Raw genomic sequence first — 21,219 nt, 5'->3', positions numbered from 1 at the left:
CTGCCCTGACCCTGTGTTTCCCTCACCAAACCCCTCAAAGGACAATAAGCTGCATTGGCTGGAGACATTTTTCCTTTGTTTCGCTCAGCACATGGCCAGTTTCCATTGACCCATTCATGAACTCTCTTTGTGTTCTGTCGTCCCGCCTCCCCTCTTCTGATTCGCTGGCTGGCGGGCGACAGGAGCCCTCCCCCTTGGATCCAGCACGCCCCTGAAGCTCCCTGATTGGTCCAGGAGCCCAGGGGATGGGAGGCTCCTCCCCAGCTGCTCGCCCTGCTGCCCAATCACAGCGGGGAATGTCAGAGGAGCCGGGGTGGGAAGTTTGAACTCTGGGTTTTCAAAAATTGTATAAATATGCCTGCCTCACTGTGCTCCTGCATGCTTGTGGTGGAATTATTCCTACAATGCATCCGATCTCAGCTGAATCGCTAATAAAGACACCTCGATTGCTGAACTTCTTCCGCTTTGGTGAGGATTTATTATTTAATTATTTTTGCTGCTGAAATTGGCTTCGCTGGCCTCACCAAGGTTCCAGGACTCTTTTTGGTGCGGTCCTCAGGATCTCCTCGGCTGGGGAGATCCTCCTAAAAGCAGCTCGATATCAACCCCACGTAGAGTGCGTTGCAGTAGTCTATACGGGATGTAACCAGAGCCCCCTCTTGCTTCTGCCATGGTACTAAAAAGTCAGGCAGAAAGAAGGGAGGTGTATAGCCCTCAACAAGGGAAGAGGGAAGATGCTGGAAGAGTAGACACTGCCATAAGGACTCAAGTGCTGCCACTTAGAAGAATTGCCTTTCAAGCAATCTGCTCTTGGGGAAAATGCATTTTTTCCTTAAGAGACAGAAATGCCTCCTGTATATATGCCCTTGAGCTGACCCCTTAGAGTCTACCATCCAATTGTTCTGATTTGGCACAGGCAGCCCCAATTAATCCTCTGTCATCCCACTTTTTCAGTTGCTTTTAAACTGTTCCAGCTTCTCCCACTTCTCACCTTTATCCTTCACTTACTGCAGCGGCTGTAAACCGAGTTCCAAGTGCAAAAGGAATTTGCACTCAATTAATTCAGCCGGGAGAGAGAAGAGGGAGGGATCTCATGCACCCACTAGGATCAAGCTGAACATGACTCAAGAATGAGACGCAATAGCTAAAAAAAGCCAATGCAATTCTAGGTTGCGCTAATAGGAGCGTAGTGCATACATAGAGGAAAACACTAGCACTCTTCTGCTTGGGCCAGACTAATGCTGTGTCCAGTTCTGGATAGCACCATTCAAGAAGGATGTTAACAAGCTTGAATGTGCCCAGAGGAGGGTGACCAAAGTGGGAAAAGGTCAAGAAGCTATCTCTTATGAGAAGCAGTTTACAGAGCTGGGTATGTTTATAGAGGAGACAAGGTTAAGGAGAAATGTTATAGTCATATTCTAAATATCTGTAAAAGGTAAAGGTTTCCCCTGACATTAAGTCTAGTCATGTCCAACTCTGGGGAGTGGTACTCATCTCCATTTCTAAGCCGAAGAGCCTGTGTTGTCCGTAGACACCTACAAGGTCATGTTGCCAGCATCACTGCATGGAGCACGGTTACCTTCCCACAGAAGCAGTACCTATTGATTTATCCACATTTGCATGTTTTCGAACTGCTGGGTTGGCAGAAGCTGAGCCTAACAGTGGGAGCTCACCCTACTCCCCGGATTCGAACTGCCAACCTTTTGGTCAGCAAGTTCAGAAGATTTGCCATCTGTTTCCAAAAAGGAAGAGAAGGACAGGCAGCAAGACCTTCAAAGGGGTTCCTGAGACTATCAGAAATACATTTTTTCTTATGGTCTTTGGCCTCTGGAAAATCCTGCAAATCTCTTGGGAAGACAAGCGGACAAAAGTCTGAAGGAATGTGCAAGGAGGAATCCCTCAGCCTAATCCTATCCCTAGCCTAGCTACTCATTGAGGTCTGAAAACTTCAACCGAAATACAACACCACCTGAGCTCTGCGAGTGCAGCATTTTTCTGAATGAAGCAGAGAGTGTTTGAGGACCGGGACATCCGTAGGGATACCAAGGTGCTTGTCTATAAAGCTATTGTCCTCCCAACCCTGCTATATGCCTGCGAAATGTGGACTGTCTACGGACGTCACATGCAACTCCTGGAACGATTCCATCAGTGCTGCCTCTGGAAAATCCTGCAAATCTCTTGGAAAGACAAGCGGACAAAAGTTTGAAGGAATGTGCAGGGAGGAATCCCTCAGCCTAATCCTATCTCTAGCCTAGCTTCTCATTGAGGTCTGGAAACTTGATGACACAAGAAAATTGTGCATTCCAGGGATGAAACCCAACATAAACATTCAGAGGAACTTCCTGATAATAACAACTATCTGATAGCAGAATATGGTGCCTTGCAGTGTGATCAAGTCTTCTTTGTTGTACATTTTTAAACAGAGGTTGGATGGTTATCTCGACACCAAAATACAACACCGCCTGAGCTCTGCAAATGCAGCATTTTTCCGAATGAAGCAGAGAGTGTTTGAGGACCGGGACATCTGTAGGGATACCAAGGTGCTTGTCTATAAAGCTATTGTCCTCCCAACCCTGCTATACGCCTGCAAAACGTTGACTGTCTACAGACGTCACATGCAACTCCTGGAACAATTCAATCAGCGCTGCCTCCGGAAAATCCTGCCAATCTCTTGGGAAGACAAGCGGACAAACGTTAGCGTGCTGGAAGAAGCAAAGACCACCAGCATTGAAGCGATGGTCCTCTGTTATCAACTCCGCTGGACTGACCACGTTGTCTGGATGCCCAACCACCGTCTCCCAAAGCAGTTGCTCTATTATGAACTCAAGAACGGAAAATGGAATGTTGGTGGGCAGGAAAAGAGATTTAAAGATGGACTCAAAGCCAACCTTAAAAACTCTGGCATAGACACTGAGAACTGGGAAGCCCTGGCCCTTGAGTGCTCCAGCTGGAGGTCAGCTGTGACCAGCAGTGCTACAGAATTTGAAGAGGCACGAATGGAGGGTGTAAGAGAGAAATGTGCCAGGAGGAAGGCGCATCAAGCCAACCCCGACCGAGACCGCCTTCCACCTGGAAACCAATGTGCTCACTGTGGGAGAAGATCCAGGTCAAGAATAGGGCTCCATAGCCGCTTACGGATCTACAAGAATACAGATAATGGAAGACTATCCTACTCGTCCAACGAGGGATCGCCTAAGTAAAGTAAGGATGGTTATCTGTCTAGAGTGCTTTAATTGTAGAATTTTTGCATGGCAGAATTGGGTTGGACTGGATGTCCCAGTTCTAAGATTTTATAATTTTGTGTTCCTTTGAAAAGCACAGCCCACTAACCCCTCCTAGCTGGTGTGTTCTTTCTCACTCATATTTTTTCTGTCTTGACCACACTGTAAAGTTGCTTGGCAATTGCTGTTCTGATTGTCCTGCTCAAAAGGCATTTCTGGACAGGGGGCTGTATGAAGCGACCGCCTCAGGCAATGTTCCCTTTAAATCAGGGGTCCTCAAACTAAGGCCTGGGGGCCGGATATGGCCCTCCAAGGTCATTTACCCGGCCCTCGCTCAGGATCAATTTAAGTCTGAAACGACTTGAAAGCTCACAACAACAACAACAACAACCCTATCTCATCAGCCAAAAGCAGGCCCACACTTCCCATTGAAATACTAATAAGTTTATATTTGTTAAAATTGTTCTTCATTTTAATTAAGTGGGGATTTTTTTGCACTACAAACAAGATATATGCAGTGTACATAGGAATTCATTCATGTTTTTTTTCCAAATTATAATCCGGCCCTCCAACAGTTTGAGGGACTGTGACCTGACCCTCTGTTTAAAAAGTTTGAGGACCCCTGCTCTAAATGTTCCTGCAGAGTCATTCCTCTCTCCCATATAACAGACCTGGGGGAGGTCAGCATCTCTCCTGACTGGTATTTCCTAAAATCATATACTGCTATACTGTCAGGGAGGTGAAAGGCACATTGTATCTTTGCAGATTGAAATTTACCTGTCCAGGTGTTGTTTGCCCATAACATGGAGGGTAGTGGCATCCACTTGCAGAGGGACAAGGTGTTTTGCTGCCTGATGTAAAGAACAACAGAGATTTTTCTCTCTTTGCCGCAGTTGCCCTCTTGGCCACCTCCCTCCTCCGCCTCCCTTTGTTATCCACCTGCTTATCTCCTGAGAAGGAGATGCACCTTGTGTGGCTGGCCAGCTGGGAATTGTCGATCAATGAACGAGAAGGCACAGAGGGAGCGAGAGGACAGCGGCTGCACTGCTAGGTCTGTCTGTCGCTTCGCTCAAAGCCGATTAAGTGGAAAGGGATCTTTTCATTACCTGAGTGACTGACACCTTGGCAGCTGGCGCGGTGGGCAAACATTGATTTCCTCTTTCCATGGAAATTGTTGAGAGCGATGTGCTGACCACAGAGTCATGCCTCACTGGCACCAGCTTGGTTCGTCCAGGAAGGGAGCCGACAAATAAACGTCTTCTCCAAACCAAACAGCCAGAACCTTTGGTTGTGTGCCATCCCCTGCACTGTGGGTTGAGAAATGGAGTCATTAACATGTGATTTCTGTGCCCTGTGGCATCCTTAGATGACCACATCAAATAACTCGCCTGCCCAGTTTGCTGTTATTTGCCACCAAATGGACTTGGGTTTATGGTGACCTTATGAATTAGAGATCTGCAAGGTGATCAACTGTTCTGCATATACATTATAGATTCAGGGCCGTGGAAGGTATGGAAAATAAGGAAGACAAAAATGCAGGTGCATTGATTCTATTTTCACCCTGAGTTTGCAAGACTTGAGCAGAGCAGTTGATGACTGTGGGTCTTAGAGCACCCTCATTCATAGAGTTGCCATATGTCGAAGTCAATTGGAAGGGGAATGACAGCAACCATGGTGTTGTGGTCTGAGTTGCATGACTGATGTTTGAATATCTGCTGAGACATATCAAAACCCATCAGGTGATCTTAAGCAAGTCACACTTTCTCAGGGAGCAATCATAGAAGAAGAGCATAAAAGAGTTTCCCGTGGACCTCATGTGTCCCCTTGAGTCTCACTTTGTAGCCTCTGCGTGCCTCTACACTTTAAAATTAATGCAGTTAGACACCAATTTAACTGTTATGGCTCAATGCTATGGAATACTGGAATTTGTAGTTTGGGGACGCACCAGCACCCTTTCGGCAGAAACAAATTTCCAGCTCCCACGTTTCCATAATATTGAGCTATGGCAATTAAAGTGGTGTCAAATTTCATTAATTCTACAGTGTAGATGCACCCTCTGAAGCAGACCAGGAATAATAATAATAAATATAATAATAATAATAATAATAATAATAATAATAACAACAACAAACTTGTGCCACAAATACCATCTGCCTGTGACAAAGAGCTGGTGGGATCACAAGCTGGAAAAAGTTACAGAGAATGAACATGTCAAACTACTCTGGGACTTGGATTCAGAGAGACAGAGTTTTGGAGCACAATACTCCTGACCTCATGATCATGTTAAAAAACAAAGTATGGATTTTCGATGTTGCAAACCCAGGTGGCAGCAGGATTGAAAAGAAACAACAGGAAAAGCTGACACGATATGAAGATTTAAAGATCGAACTGCAAAGACTCTGGCACAAGCCAGTCAAGGTAGTCCCAGTGGTGATCGGTACACTGGGTGCAGTGCCTAAAGACCTTGGCCTGCACTTAAAAACAATCAGTGCTGACAAGATTACCATCTGCCAGCTGCAAAAGGCCACCCTACTGGGATCTGCCCGCATTATTCGCCGATACATTACACATTCCTTGACACTTGGGAAGTGTCTGACATATGATCCAATACAACAGCCAGCAGAGTGTCTGCTGTGGACTCATCTTTTTGTGTTACTACTACTAATAATACACTTTATTTATATTCTGCCCTTCTCCTCCAGGGGACTCAGAGCAGATTGCAGCATTTACATACACAGGCAAACATTCAATGCCTTTACAATTATGTACAATGTGACGCACAAACACAAACCAAGGCAGAGGCTTCTCCTTTCATTTCCGGCTTCTGGAGGCAGTGTTCATCTCTGGCTCTGGGGAGGTGCTTTTTCTCCGTTTTCAAGCCAAGGAAGGAGCACAAGGGTTTAACCCATTGCAAAATCACAGCTCTTAAAAAAGAACTTCCACTAATTTTTCATTAGGTGATTTGTCTCCAATACTGTTCTAAACCATGGTAAAATGTAATAGCTTTGCTTCCCAGCCTTCACTGACCTCAAAATGCATTCACACTGACCTCAAAATGCATTCACACATCACCAAACTTTGGCCCAGAATGAAGGTTGAAATCCTGTTATTTTATACCCATTAGAGTAGATCTAATGAATCAATTGCTGAATGGTGACTCCACATGTGCTCTTGTTGTGTGCTGTCCAGTAAACCCTGATTTAATGCAATACTATCGTGGGGCTTTCCTTGGCAAGACATTCAGTCAGAGTTGCATTAACTTAGATTGGGATTAAATACGAAGGTTGAATGAAAAGTAATGCCTCCACCTTTGTAATAACTCAACAGATGGCAGTACTGGTATGTGGCAAGTACTGGCTTGTTCAGTACACTCTCATCTACAGTTCCATTTTGGTGGGAAGCTATAGCATTGAATGGTTGTGTTGTTAAAGTGCGAAGTATGGAACCCTGCGCAGATGGTCGGTCAATACGACTTAAGCAATGTACATTGAATTCTTGACAGCAGAAGGTGTCACCCCAAAGGAGATTCATCAGAGAATGCAAGCTGTTTATTGTGATGTGAGTACTGTGTGTCATTGGATGAGTAAGCTTAAGGATGCTGAGGTGAGAACAACTGACTAGCATGACAAACAAAGAGTTGGATATCCTGTGACAGCAACTACAAGCAAAAGGTTGACAGATTGATTCAGGACAATTGTCATATTACTCAGAGAGAAATTTCAAGCATAATCGGCATATCACAAGAATGTGTGGGTCACATTATTGCTTTGCTTGGCTATCGGAAGATCTGTGCATGACGGGTGCACAATAGAACTTCAGAGACTGGATCTCACCACCATACAGCATCCTCTGTACAGTCCAGATTTAGCACCGTTTGACTTCTATCTGTTTTTGATAATGAAAGAAGATATGTGGGGACATCATTATGCTTCTGGTTGTGATCACAACCAGACACAGTGAAGACATCTGCCCTTGCGCTATGCTACTCTGCTGCTGAGTATGCATGCCCAGTGTGGAACACATCTCACCACACTAAAACAGTAGATGTGGCTCTTAATGAGACATGCCACATTATCACAGGGTGTCTGCGCCCTACACCACTGGAGAAATTACACTGCTTAGCCGGTATTGCACCACCTGACATCCACCGGGAAGTAGCAGCCAATAGTGAAAGGACCAAGGCAGAGACATCTCCAGCTCATCCCCTGTTTGGGTATCAGCCAGCACGTCAACGACTTAAATCAAGACATAGTTTTCTTAGATCTACAGAGACACTCGCTGGAACACGCCAGCAAGCGAGAGTCCAAAACCCAGCACCTCAATTCATGGGTGATACCAGATGAGAGACTCCCCCCTGGGCACTCAGAAGACTGGGTGACTTGGAAGGCGCTGAACAGACTGCGCTCTGGCACCACGAGATGCAGAGCCAATCTTAAGAAATGGGGCTACAGGGTGGAATCCTCAGCATGCGAGTGTGGAGATGGACAAACCACTGACCACCTGCTGCAATGCACCCTGAGCCCTGCCACATGCACAATGGAGGACCTTCTTGCCACATGCATAATGGAGGACCCCAGAGGCACTCCAAGTGGCCAGATACTGGTCAAAGGACATTTAACCAAATACCAAATTTGCAAAATCTGTGTGTTTTTTTCCCTTTTTCTTTTTAATCTGTGTGTTTGTTTTGCTCTGTTAGAATTGTAATACAATGGTTGCTGATGACACGATAAATAAAATATTATGCTTCTGATGAAGACGTTGAGAGAACTGTGTCGACTTCTTCCATGACAGTTTCAGAAAACATCTTCAGCGTTGGCAGAAATGTATCCAATTGTCTAGTGATTATGTGGAAAAGGGAATAGTGGTAGTTAAAGAGCACATTCTAAGGATTATTTCTGTGTTTGATTTATTAAAATATTCCCATTCAAATCCAAGTAACGAAGGTGGAAGCATTACTTTTCATTCAACCCTCATAACATGATTTCAATCTTCATTCTGGGCCAAAGTTTGGTGGTGTGAGTGCATTTTGGGGTCAGTGGAAAGAGTAGGTGGGCCAGGGAGCAAAGCCGGTACAGCTTGTGTGCTTTTCTCGAGTGTCCAACTTAATCAGTTGTGCAAGAGTAGCATTGCTTCCCCCTCTCTCGCATCCATATGGATATAGTAATGTGTACTCCTGGATTTGCTCAAGGTTTCCTCGCTTTTTTCCTGTGTTGCTTCGCTGGCGGCTGTCGCTTCCACCCACATGCTCCGTTGAAGTGAGGAACAGCCCTCTGCTCTCCATCACCTCCTGCCCCCACCCTGTGTGAGCCCATAAAAGTCTATCATCTCCGCTCTGCATGGCTGGGGAAGATTTGTCCGCCCTTTCAAAAATATTCTCCGGAGGTGAGTATTTATTGAGACTCAAGCAAGCAAACTGTAGATATTTCTCGGGGCTTTTACAGCACTAATTAATGGTGCCATTAAGCAGCAGAATTAGACCTACTTATGGAGAGAAAGATTCGCCCCCTGATACAGGCACACACACACACACACACACTTTGGGCATAGAGGTATATACTCTCTGCATGAGCCAGACTCTGAGCCTGCAGTGGCTATGCAGATGTGCAGACTTTCTCCAAACAGAGCAGCCCTTGTCTGATCCGACACGACGGCGCTTCTTTTCATGTCTGCGACTTCCATTGCTGACCTCCCTCTATTGCTTTACAGGCAACAATAGTCTCGGATCTAAGCTCCAAAGGCCCCAACTGTCTGCAAAGAGAGTGCGGAGTAATGTGAAGTAGAATTAAAATCGAGGCGTGATCTACAGTCAATTTGAAAGACAGGCATGGTCAAGCTTAAAACTCAAAGGTGGTGGTGGTGGGAACACAGAACACCCACATGAGAGTGGTTCCCTTTTTTTTTCTGCCATAAACAGCGGGAGAATTAGCAGCTAAGCCTATTGAAAAACCACTAATTATATCCCACCAAGAAAAGAACAGGGAATTGACATAATTTTGTTTTAAAAGCATGCATAATTTCTCTGGAAATTAGAAAAGAGAAGTAAAAGTCCCTTTCCGCCTGTGGATCTCAAAGCCTTTTGTACAATCCAATTAACCCTTTCTGCCACCGCCCCGAGGAAGGTTGGGGGCGGGGGGACGGGGGATGGACATGATAAATCCAGGCTTTGTCGTGGGTCTTGATCTAGGAAGACAAATTGACAACCTGGAATGTGTCCAGAGGAGGGCGACTAAAATGATCAAGAGTCTGGAGAACAAGCCCTATGAGGAGCGGCTTAAAGAGCTGGGCATGTTTAGCCTGAAGAAGAGAAGGCTGAGAGAAGACATGACAGCCATGTATTAATATGTGAGAGGAAGTTATAGGGATTAGGGAGCAAGCTTGTTTTCTTCTGCCCTGTAGACTAGGATGCGGAACAATGGCTTCAAACTACATGTGAACATTAGGAAGAACTTATTGACTGTGAGAGCCATTCAGCAGTGGAACTCTCTGCTCAAAGTGTGGTGGAGGCTTCTTCTTTGGAAGCTTTTAAACAGAGGCTGGATGGCCATCTGTCAGGGGTGTTTGAATGCAATATTCCTGCTTCTTCACAGGGGGTTGGACTTGATGGCACATGAGATCTCTTCCAACTCTATGATTCTATGATTCCATCTGAACATTAGGAAGAACTTCCTGACTGCGAGAGCTGTTCAGCGGTGGAACTCTCTGCCCTGGAGTGTAGTGGAGGCTCCTTCTTTGGAGGCTTCTAAACAGAAGCTGGATGGCCATCTGTTGGGGGAGCTTTGAATGCAATTTTCTTGCTTCTTGGCAGGGGGTTGGACTGGATGGCCCATGAGGCCTCTTCCAACTCTATGATTCTATGATTCCATCTGAACATTAGGAAGAACTTCCTGACTGCAAGAGCTGTTCAGCGGTGGAACTCTCTGCCCTGGAGTGTAGTGGAGGCTCCTTCTTTGGAGGCTTTTAAACAGAGGCTGGATGGCCATCTGTCAGGGGTGCTTTGATGAAATTTTCCTGCTTCTTGGGAGGGGGGGTTGGACTGGGTGGCCCATGAGGTCTCTTCCAACTCTATGATTCTAAGAAGATAGATATGTTTCTTTTGCATCAGGTCCGCTCTTGTGTCTTGTGTCTACAAGAGGCAGGAGAAGCTGGTTGCAGTTGGGAGAACCAGTTATAAGTGTGCCAATCCAATCCAGGATGTATGAAAGTGAATCAAGGGTGTTTACTAAGAGGGATGCAATATCAAGGTCTGATCCATTCCAACACCCGACACAAGAAGCCACAAGGGAAAGAAAAAACTGATGGACATCACAAACCAGTCCAGAGGTCCAAATAAATTTACGAACAGGATGTGAACAAAAACCAGGGTGAAACAATAGTTGAAAACAACACAAACTCCAAGGAACAGTGGTGCGTGCACTTGTTACATCTCGAATAGACTGTGTAATATGCACTACATGGGAGTGCCTTTGAAGTCTGTTTGTAAGCTTCAAGTAGTCCAACGGGTGGCAGCAAGATTGTTTACTGGAGTGGCATACAGGGAACATACAAACCTGCTGTGTCATCTGCACTGGCTAGCAATTTGCTACCGAGCACAATTCAAAGTGCTATAAAGGCCCAAACCAGTGGTTTTCAACCTTCCTAATGCAATGACCCCTTCATACAGTTCCTCGTGTTGTGGTGACTAACCATAAAATTATTTTCGTTGCTACTTCAAAACTGTAATTTTGCTACTGTTAAGAACTGTAATGTAAATATCTGATATGCAGGATGTATTTTCATTCATGGGACCGAATTTGGTATGAATACCCGATACGCCCAAATTTGTATACTGGTGTGGTTGGGGGAGGGGATTGATTTTATCAAACACCATTCTGAACTCCACCAACAATGGAATTGAACCAAACTTGGCACACAGAACTCCCATGAGCAACGGAAAATACTGGAGGGGTCTAATGGGCATTGATCTTGAGTTTGGGAGTTGTAGTTCACCTACATCCAGAGAGCACTGTGGATTCAAACAATGATGGATCTGGACCAAACTTGGGACAGATACTCAATATGCCCAAATGTGAACACTTGAGGAGTTTGGGGAAAATAGACCTTGACATTTGGGAGTTGTAGTTGCTGGGATTTATAGTTCACCTACAATCAAAGAGCATCCCGAACCCCACAAATGACAGAATTGGGCCAAACTTCCCACACAGAATCCCCATGACCAATAGAAAATACTGTGTTTTCTGATGGTCTTTGGCAAACCCTCTGACACCCCCTCGCGACCCCCAGGGGTCCTGACCCCCAGGTTGAGAACCACTGCCCTAAATGCTAAGATCTTTAGAGGAGGCCCTGCTCTCAGTCCCACCTCCTTCGTAGGTGCAGCTGGTGGGAATGACGGGCAGGAACTTCTCACTAGGTGGTTGCTGTCACAGGACGTCCAACTCTTTGTTTGTCATGCAAGTCAGATGTTCCCACCTCAACATCTTTAAATTTACTTGCCCAACAATGCACAGTACTCACATCAATGCAATCACCATAAACAGCTTGCATTCTCTGATGCATCTCCTTTGGGGTGACACCTTCTGCTGTCAAGAATTCAATGACTGTATGTTGCTTAAGTTATATTGACCGACCGTCTGCGCAGGGTTCCATACTTCACACTTTAACAACACAACCATTGAATGCTAAGGCTTCCTGCCAAAATGGAATGGTAGAGGAGAGTCTACTGAACAAGCCAGTACCTGCCGCATACCAGTACTGCCATCTGTTGAGGAGTTACGCAGGTGGAGGCATTACATTTCATTCAATCTTCGTATGCAGATGACGTAGGACACCATGAGTTTGAGGTGGCTGAGGCATTCATGATTTGTCAAAGAGCGGTTTAAGAAATGTTGTGAAATCCTCATTGTGGATTCCAGCATTTTCAGGAAGTTGTGCTGCTTGTCATATATCCCCCTTTTAGGTAGGGAATGAGGCTATAATGTAATCACATTTCAGAAATAACATAACAGGAAGGGGGAAGGATGTTAAAATTATTTGGCATAACACAATGATTTTCTACTCTGTTCGGAGAGACATTTCGAGACATTCTGAGTGGTACTTGGAGTGGAATTTTTCAGGTTCTACGCCATCCTCTTTTCAGTCCTATGACACACATATTTGTTAAAAAGCAATGACTCATGCAGTCAGTAAGCGGAGTAATGAAGAATAGCAACAAACCTTTCTTTCCGCACTGCAACCCTTTAACTGGAATGATTATTTTGTTATAAAAGGAACTTCCAATTGTGTGAGAGTTGTGTCAGATGGCAAATTACATCCCAAGGAGAAAGAAATTACTCAAGCGCCACAACCAAATTCACATATTAAGTACCAACCCCTAGTAAACTTTGTAAGACACAGAAAGGACAGATGAAAGGAGTTTCTTTTGCTTTGCTGGACATTTTATTTGTTTATTTGTTTGTTTATTTATTTGCAGCATTTATATTCTGCCTTTCTCACCCCAAAGGGGACTCAGAGCGGATCACAGAACACATACACTGCAAACATTCAATGCCATTAGACATACAGGGCAGACAGACAGATAGAGGTATTTGTCAGCATTTTTCCAACTTCAGCGTCCTGGAGGTTATGCTTGATTCTGGCCACAGAGGGGTGTTGTCACCATCCTCTATGATGACAAGTCTCTTGATCACATACTTTTCTCCTGTTCTTTGATTGCTGTCTTTTTTATGGTGCCATAAAATACTTCTCCGCTTAAGCTACTCACAGCTGTTTTCAAACTGCTTAGGTGGACAGTAAACTAGGCTGAAAGTTGGGTGCTCACCCTGTCCTGGGCTTGAACTGCCAACCTTTCGGTTGGGAAAGATCTATTGCTGCTGGTGATATTCCAGCTGTGCTAAAGTCTGGCCACCATTGTGAAGTAAACAACAACAACAAATCAACAATATTCAGGCCTAATGGATTATAGGACATTGTCAGCAGTTTTAAAATAGGGGTTGCATGACCACTGTTAGGAGTGCTTTAGCTGTTGATTGCCTCTACTGACAAGGGGATTGGGCTAGAACATTCTTGAGATTCCCTTCCAGCTTCATGGTTCTATGATAATGTGAACCAAATAGACTGGCTGGCTATGACTGGACCTCTGTAGGATGTGAGAACACAAATTATGGCTATTCATCTTCAGTAGTTGGGGAAGAGATATACTTAAAGATGGTCTTCTCCCCACTGTTTCCACAAATCAGAAGGAAACTAGCCAGCAAGTGAAACCAGCAGAGATGGAGGCTAGGGCCTATTTATGCTACATTAGTTTGTATTATGACCTGGGTAATCCCACCAGGACTGCAAAATATAGAACTGCAATAAAAATGGACCCTTTTGGAGTAAGGTAAACTGAAATGGAGAACTAGTATGTGGTAGAGTAGTGACATCCAAACTTTGATCCTCCAGATGTTTGAGTCTCCAACTCCCAGAAGACCTGCCAGCTTGACCAATTGTCAGGAATTCTGGGATCTGAAGTCCAAAACACCCGGAGGATGGTCACAACTGCTACTACTACTCTACTACTACTACTACTACTACTACTAATAATAATAATGGATGGCCACCACTAACAACAACAACAACAATTTAAAGATAGAACTGCAAAGACTCTGCACTAAAGGTGGTCCTAGTAGTGATCGGTACAGTAGGTGCAGTGCCTAAAGACCTTGGCCTGCACTTAAAAACAATATGTGCTGACAAAATTACCATCTGTCAGCTGCAAAGACCACACTACTTGGATCTGCATGCATTATTCACTGATATATCATGCAGTCCTACACACTTGGGAAGTGTCCAGTGTGTGACCGAATACAAAAGCTGGCATAGTGATCTTGTCTGCTGTGCACTACTCTTCTTGTGTATCAAACAACAACAACAACAACAACTTTATTTATAACCCGCCCTATCTACTTTACAACATACTACTTCTCCATTTGAGTTTACCTTATTTGTAGAGGTTTGAATGTTGAATCAGAACTCTACCGGATCAGGGTTTCAATCCGTAGCTGTCCATGTAAATCTACTATGTTATGATTGACAAGTCTCCATTTTTCATTCTAAACAAATCCTGCTGAGAAAAACAAACCATGATAAGTTAGCCTTAGGGTCACCACAAGCTGAAGATACCCAACGACAACACAATTTCAGTATAAATGGGAAGTCATCTGGGTCTGAAAGCTGGAATGTAAATGCGTGGGTGGATGGACAGGTGTTGGCATTTCGATGGGCAGACCTTGAAAAGATGAGGTGGTGTATGCTTCCCTTGTGAAAGCGCCACAGCAACCCTGTCCAGATATCACCCCTCTCCCCAAACACACACACATGCTGTGCAGCAGCGATCAAGAGAAGAATGCGTGTGGCTGGCACACACTCTACCCTTGCGTACAGGTCAACTAAGCGCTTCTTGCTCTCAACTGCCTGGCTCTCTCAACAGCCGTGCATTTCTATTCACTGCCACTCACAAACAGCTGCAAATGTGGTTCAAGGAGACACACATTATTCTTGTCCATTAGCAAGACAAAGAAATAATCTCTCTCTTCATCGAAACAGCAGTGGAGTGGATGGGTGGGTGTGAGGGACCCATTAACGCCCACAGAGCATGTTCCTCTGTGCCGAGCCTCATGGCAGATGCTCCCCCTCCCTCTTGCACAACCAAGAAGCATCACTCACAACCTGGGAAAGGATGCTAAAGGAAAACCCACTCAGCACCCTCTCTCCACTCTCTTCCTTGAAGAAAGGCTTCAGGGCCTCAGTGGGTGGGCGACATTTAGAGGTTCTTTGGTGCTCAGCTGGCAGAACATGGCTGTGTGTGAGCTTGGGCAAGAGGAGGAAGGGAGGCATATTGCTGTCTCAAGGGCATATCAGTGTCAGTGTTCATGCTCATGAACATGAAAGCACCATGCAGTGCCCAAGATTTGCTTTGAAGAGTCAGGAACTTAATATTGGACCCCAACAGCTTCTGAACTCCTCCTCCCCAGATAGAGCCCCAAACTCTCAGCTTTCCTCTCCATAGTTGGGGCTTAGGTAGGCTTCCCTACTCCTCTCCTCAGGGATTTTCCTTCCTGACTCTTTCCTGGTTTTTCTACATGTCTTAAGACATTGCTCCTCTACACCAGTTGCAGGTCTTTTTTTCTGAGAAGGAATTTATTTTACCCATACAAATGCCATCAATGTTTGAGTCATTTTATTTATTTATTTATTTATTTATTATATTTATATACCGGCTTTTTCAGTCCGAAGGTGACTCAAGGCGGTTTATAATCGGCATAATTCAATGCCCCCAACCACATAAAATATAGTTAAAACATTTTGTTGTTGTTCATTCATTCAGTCGTCTCTGACTCTTCGTGACCTCATGGACCAGCCCACGCCAGAGCTCCCTGTTGGCCGTCACCACCCCCAGCTCCTTCAAGGTCAGTCCAGTCACTTCAAGGATGCCATCCATCCATCCATCTTGCCCTTGGTCAGCCCCTCTTCCTTTTGCCTTCCACTTTCCCCAGCATAATCGTCTTCTCTAGGCTTTGCTGTCTCCTCATGATGTGGCCAAAGTACTTCAGCTTTGTCTCTAGTATCCTTCCCTCCAATGAGCAGCCGGGCTTTATTTCCTGGAGCATGGACTGGTTGGATCTTCTCGCAGTCCAAGGCACTCTCAGAACTTTCCTCCAACACCACAGTTCAAAAGCATCGACCTTCCTTCGCTCAGCCTTCCCTAAGGTCCAGCTCTCACATCCGTAGGTTACTACAGGGAATACCGTGGCTTTGACTAAAGTTAAAACATTAACATATAGTATAAACCGTATAAAAACAATAAAAGCAATAAAAAACAATAAAACACAAGTTCTCAGCATCTCATTACCAAAATCATTTTCCAGTCGCATCGTCCAGTCATTCCATCATGGAGACATCTCTTGACCTCTCAGTATTAGGAAGCCTGCTTGCTACAGGTCTGTACAACATCTTGCACCAAGCATCTTGTTGGGAGCACCAGAACAGAAAGCTACCTTGTTCCTCCAAGAGTCTGAAGAAGAATTTCCTGTGAGATCAGCAGTGGAACTCTCTACCCTAAAGTGTGGTGGAGGCTCCTCCTTTGGAGGCTTTTAAACAGAGGCTGCATGGCTATCTGTCGGGGATGCTTTGAATGCGATTGTACTGTTTCTTGGAATGGAGTTGGACTGGATGGCCCTCAAGGTCTCTTCCAACCTTATGATTCTATGATTCTATAGAATGGAACCATGGAAATCATAGTGCTTCAATGTGAATGAGAAATCAGACTCAGTTGGGTGTCGTGGTATGCCTGAATAGCCTCTCTCCACTGGAAAAAAATTACTCCCTTTCACAAAGCGGCTCTTAAAACACTTGCATATTTGATGTTTTTTTTTTTACATATAAAACTGGTGGGTTTTTGTTTCCCTTCATCTCCTGATAACTGCCATGGTTCATCTACCCACACAGGGAACAGCCAAAGAGGCAACAGCAGGGCTTCCCCGTTTTCAGGGCTTCCTTTCTTTCTTGTCATCCCTCGTTTGGTAGAAATGAAGCATAGGAGCCACCCAGAGAGTGTATCTCTGCCCTTCTTTCAGCGCTGGTCAACGGCAACTGTTTATCAGACTGGGAATGGCTCAGAGAAGGAAGAAGAGAGAGAAGAGAAGGAAATCACTCTCAGAGAGTGCTGGAAAGGAGGTGTTTGAGGCTCCTCTTGCAGCTCCATTCTCCCCCAGACTTCCACTTCACTGGGGACAGGGGCAGAGGAGATCTACAAAAGTGAAAACCCACAAATAAAAATTGCTACATTGAGCGGACAGCTCTCTAGGAATCTCTAGGTCCTGCAGAATGTTTGTATGGTCAGCTTCTGTCAGTCTGGAGGACCTAGAGTAGGGGCCCTCAAACTAAGGCCCGGGGGCCAGATGCAGCCCTTCAAGGTCATTTACCCAGCCCTGGCTCAGGGTCAACCTAAGTCTGAAACTACTTGAAAGCACACAACAACAACAACAACAACAACAACAACAACAACAACAATCCTATCTCATCAGCCAAAAGCAGGCCCACACTTCCCACTGAAATACTAATAAGTTTATATTTATTAAAATTGTTCTTCATTTTAATTAGTGTATTTTTTAAAGTGTTGTTTGCACTACAAATAAGATATGTGCAGTGTGCATAGGAATTCATTCGTGTATTTTTCAAATTATAATCTGGCCCTCCAACAGTTTGAGGGACTGTGACCTGGCCCTCTGTTTAAAAGGTTTGAGGACCCCTGACCTAGAGCATTCAATAAAGGGCAATTTAATCAAATCTGTGAATAATCAAGTTCAGAAAAGCCAAACCCACAAATGTGAAGGCCCAACTGTACTCACTTTTGATCAAGAAATAGTCTTGCTCAGCTGGAAGTGGCCTGAGTACAAAGAGAAATGGAAGTGAGCTTAATAGCGGGGCTGAGAGACAAGGCCTTCTCGGTGGTGGCCCCACATCCTACACAACTACAACTCCAAAACTCAATGTCAATGCCCACCAAACCCTTCCAGTATTTTCTGTTGGCAATTTAGGTTCAATTCCATCTTTGTTCAGAATGCTCTTTGTAGGTTAACTATACATCCCAGCAACTACAACTCCCAAATGAAAAAATCAATTCCCCCCAACCCAACAGTATTCAATGTGGACATATTGGCTTTTTGCGCAAAATTGGTCCAGTGAATGAAAATATATCCTGCATATCAGATATTTACATTATGATTCATAACAGTAGCAAAATTACAGTTACGAAGTAGCAACGAAAATAATTTTATCATTGTGAGTCACCACAACATGAGGAACTGTATTGCAGCATTAGGAAGGTTGAAAACCACTGAGTTAAATCCTTGCGCCGGCTGAACTTGCTGACCGACAGGTTGGCAGTTCAAATCGAGGGAGTGGGGTGAGCTCCCGTCTATCAGCTCCAGCTCCCCATGTGGGGACATGAGAGAAGCCTCCCACAGGAAGATAAACCATCAAACATCCAGGTGTCCCCTGGGCAATGTCCTTGCAGACGACCAATTCTCTCACACCAGAAATGACTTGCAGTTTCTCAAGTCACTCCTGACATGAAAAAACCCTCTACTTCTTTTTCAATCAAATGAGATTTGGCTGAAAGGGAGGGGATATGTTCGAATATGGAGAAGAAAGCCCATCGTCCATATGCAAAACATGATTGGGGTGAGCGGAGGACAACAAGGGTGGCATTTCGCTGACCCCAGAACTGTAAATGTCAGGAGTGTTTTACACGGAGAATAAAGAAGCCTCTTTGCTAGATTGTAACATGATTATGCCTCATAAAATCCTTGAATGATATTGACAGCCTTATGGTGGAAAAAAAGGCAAGGAGGCAAAAGAGACTTTGAGCTCAATACAGCTGGAAGGTGTGTGTGCACGCGTTCATTTAAGGCAAGCTTTTACAGAAAAGAGAGTAGGGTGTTTATGTGCCTTTTTCCTGCCTCATCTCCAAGCAATAGTGTCCTTCAGACAAGCATGTGTACATGATACACACATGGCAGAGAATACGTGTCACTTTGTCATTGCAGAAACTCTGAGCTACTGGAAAGGATTATCCGCTATGGTGAGGCAGAAAGTAAAAAATGAATGGGAAGAACAGTGCAAGTAGTTCATGGTAGAAAAGTAATGGTTGTCCCAGAATGACTTGCCACCATTCTTTCCACTGCTAGATGTGGCCTGTCACATACCTATCCTCTTGTACACGTGTGCCAGCTGCATCTGTACTGTGAGACGTCAGACTTGGCCATAGTAGTTCACATCTTAGTCACATCCTGTTTGGACTACTGCAACACTCTCTATGTGGGGCTGCCATTGAAGATAGTTCAGAAGCTGCAGTTAGTGCAGAGATCAGTGGCTAGATTGCTAACTGGAATGCCATATCATGAAAAGACAACTCTCATGCTGCAACAGCTCCACTGGTTGCCGGTAAGCTTCCTGGCTAAATACAAAGTGCTGGTGATCAGCTATAAAGTCCTCAATTGTTTGGGTGCAGGCTATTTGTCTAATCCCATCTCCCTTTATAAACCATCATGTGCTCTGAAGTCTACAGAGGAGACCCTCCTCTCCGTCCCACTCCCGTCACAAGCTCGGTTGGTGGGAACGAGAGAGGGGGCTTTCTCTGTGATCGCTTCCCATCTCTGGAACTCTCTTCCTAAAGAAATAAAAATGGCCCCCACCCTCCACTCCTTTAAGAAACTTCTAAAAACTTACCTACACACTTTAGCGTATGGAGAGGAGGAGAATTAGGACTGCTGGCTAATCTACACATATTGTATGGCTGTTATTATGCAACTTAAATGAAGCACCATTGTCAGCCATTTTAATGTAATGTCTCAATTTGTTTTTAGGGTGTACATTAAAAGGTTTATTTATGTTTAGTTTTTATGGATTGTTCTTGTTTTATTTTATTTTTATGCTTAATTCCTTTGTTGTAAGTTTTCTGTTGTTACTCTCTGTATTATTTTGATGTGTCTGTACCTATTTTAAGGCACTGAATGTTTGCCTTTTTTATGCCCTGAGTCCTTCTGGAGAGAGAGGGCGGTCTAGAAATAAAGTAGTAGTAGTAGTAGTAGTTATTGTTATTATTATTATTAGAAACACAACAAAATTAGTACACAGCAAACAAGATCACTATGCTGGCTATTGTATTGGATCACATGTCGGACACTTCCAAGTGTCTAGGACTGTGTGATGTACAGGGGCAGCTCAAGCCATTACGCAAAGTAAGCATTTGCAGTATAGTTGATTTTGCCCAGGGGCACTCTTGAGGTGCTCTTGGGGGAAAATAGACCTTGACATATGTGAGTTGTAGTTACTGGGAAGTATAGTTCACCTACAATCAAAGAGCATTCCGAACTCCACCAATGATGGAATTGAACCAAATATGCACACAGAACACCCACAACGAACAGAAAATATATATCAATGATTGGTGGTGGTGGTGGTGGGGGGGCGCCAAAATACTGTTTGCTTAACGTTGAAAATTACCTAGGGCCGCCTCTGGTGATGTATTGGTGAATAATGCATGCAGATCCCAGTAGGGTGGACTTTTGCAGATGACAGATAGTAATTTTGTCAGCGCTGATTGTGTTTAAGTGCAGGCCAAGGTCTTTAGGCACTGCACCCAGTGGGATCACCACTGGAATTATTATTATTAGTATTATTATTATTGCACACATGTATTACTATCCTCTCTGTGTGCATCTCCCCCAAAGATCTTGGCCCCACTGTTGACAAGATCACTCCATTTGCAATGAAGAGTTCACTTGTTTCCCTGGGTTGCAAAATGCCTGTCCCCTCAATCCACCAATTGAGAAGATGTGCCCTCAGTCCCAGTGATGAAATGTGAGGCTCCCTGGCTTTGTCTGGGCCAGTGGCTGCTTCCCACCTTGGCACCTGAGCTGTAAGAATGAGGCTGAGCTGATAGAAGGGAGGAAGTGTGATCAATGGACCAGAAGGAAAACTGGATGGCAATGACAGACAGCATTCTGGTGGTGGGCTCATTTGCCAGGCAAGCGGAGGCCTCATTTCCATTTTGATCAGACTTTCCAATGACTGCCTCTGGGACACAGCGTGATGCTGGGAAGATGTAAATACCCTTCTTGACAGTGGGTTGCTGTCACTTGGTGCTGTAATGTGGGGTGGCCGCTAACCATAGCTAAACTTCCAGAACATTTAACAACATTAGCAACTATAGAAAAACCAGCAATAACGAAAGCAACAGCTCATGATCCGAAGCATCAATGTAATTGGATGATAATGACAGGCCTGACTGGGGCACAGGCATATTAGAAAGGTCAAAAAATATTAGCATAGAGTTTTAGTTTTGTAGGTGTATTGATGCAGGACGTGTACACCGAAAAATGTTTCTGTGGTAATATTTAAATTCATTGTGTGCTTTCCAATCATTTTTGATTTATGGTGGCTTTAAGGCAGCGTTTCT

This window comes from Anolis sagrei, chromosome Y (assembly GCF_037176765.1).
Source record: "Anolis sagrei isolate rAnoSag1 chromosome Y, rAnoSag1.mat, whole genome shotgun sequence".
Lineage (NCBI taxonomy): Eukaryota > Metazoa > Chordata > Lepidosauria > Squamata > Dactyloidae > Anolis > Anolis sagrei.
The sequence above is the reverse complement of the archived record's forward strand: the minus strand, read 5'-3'. Positions refer to the sequence as shown.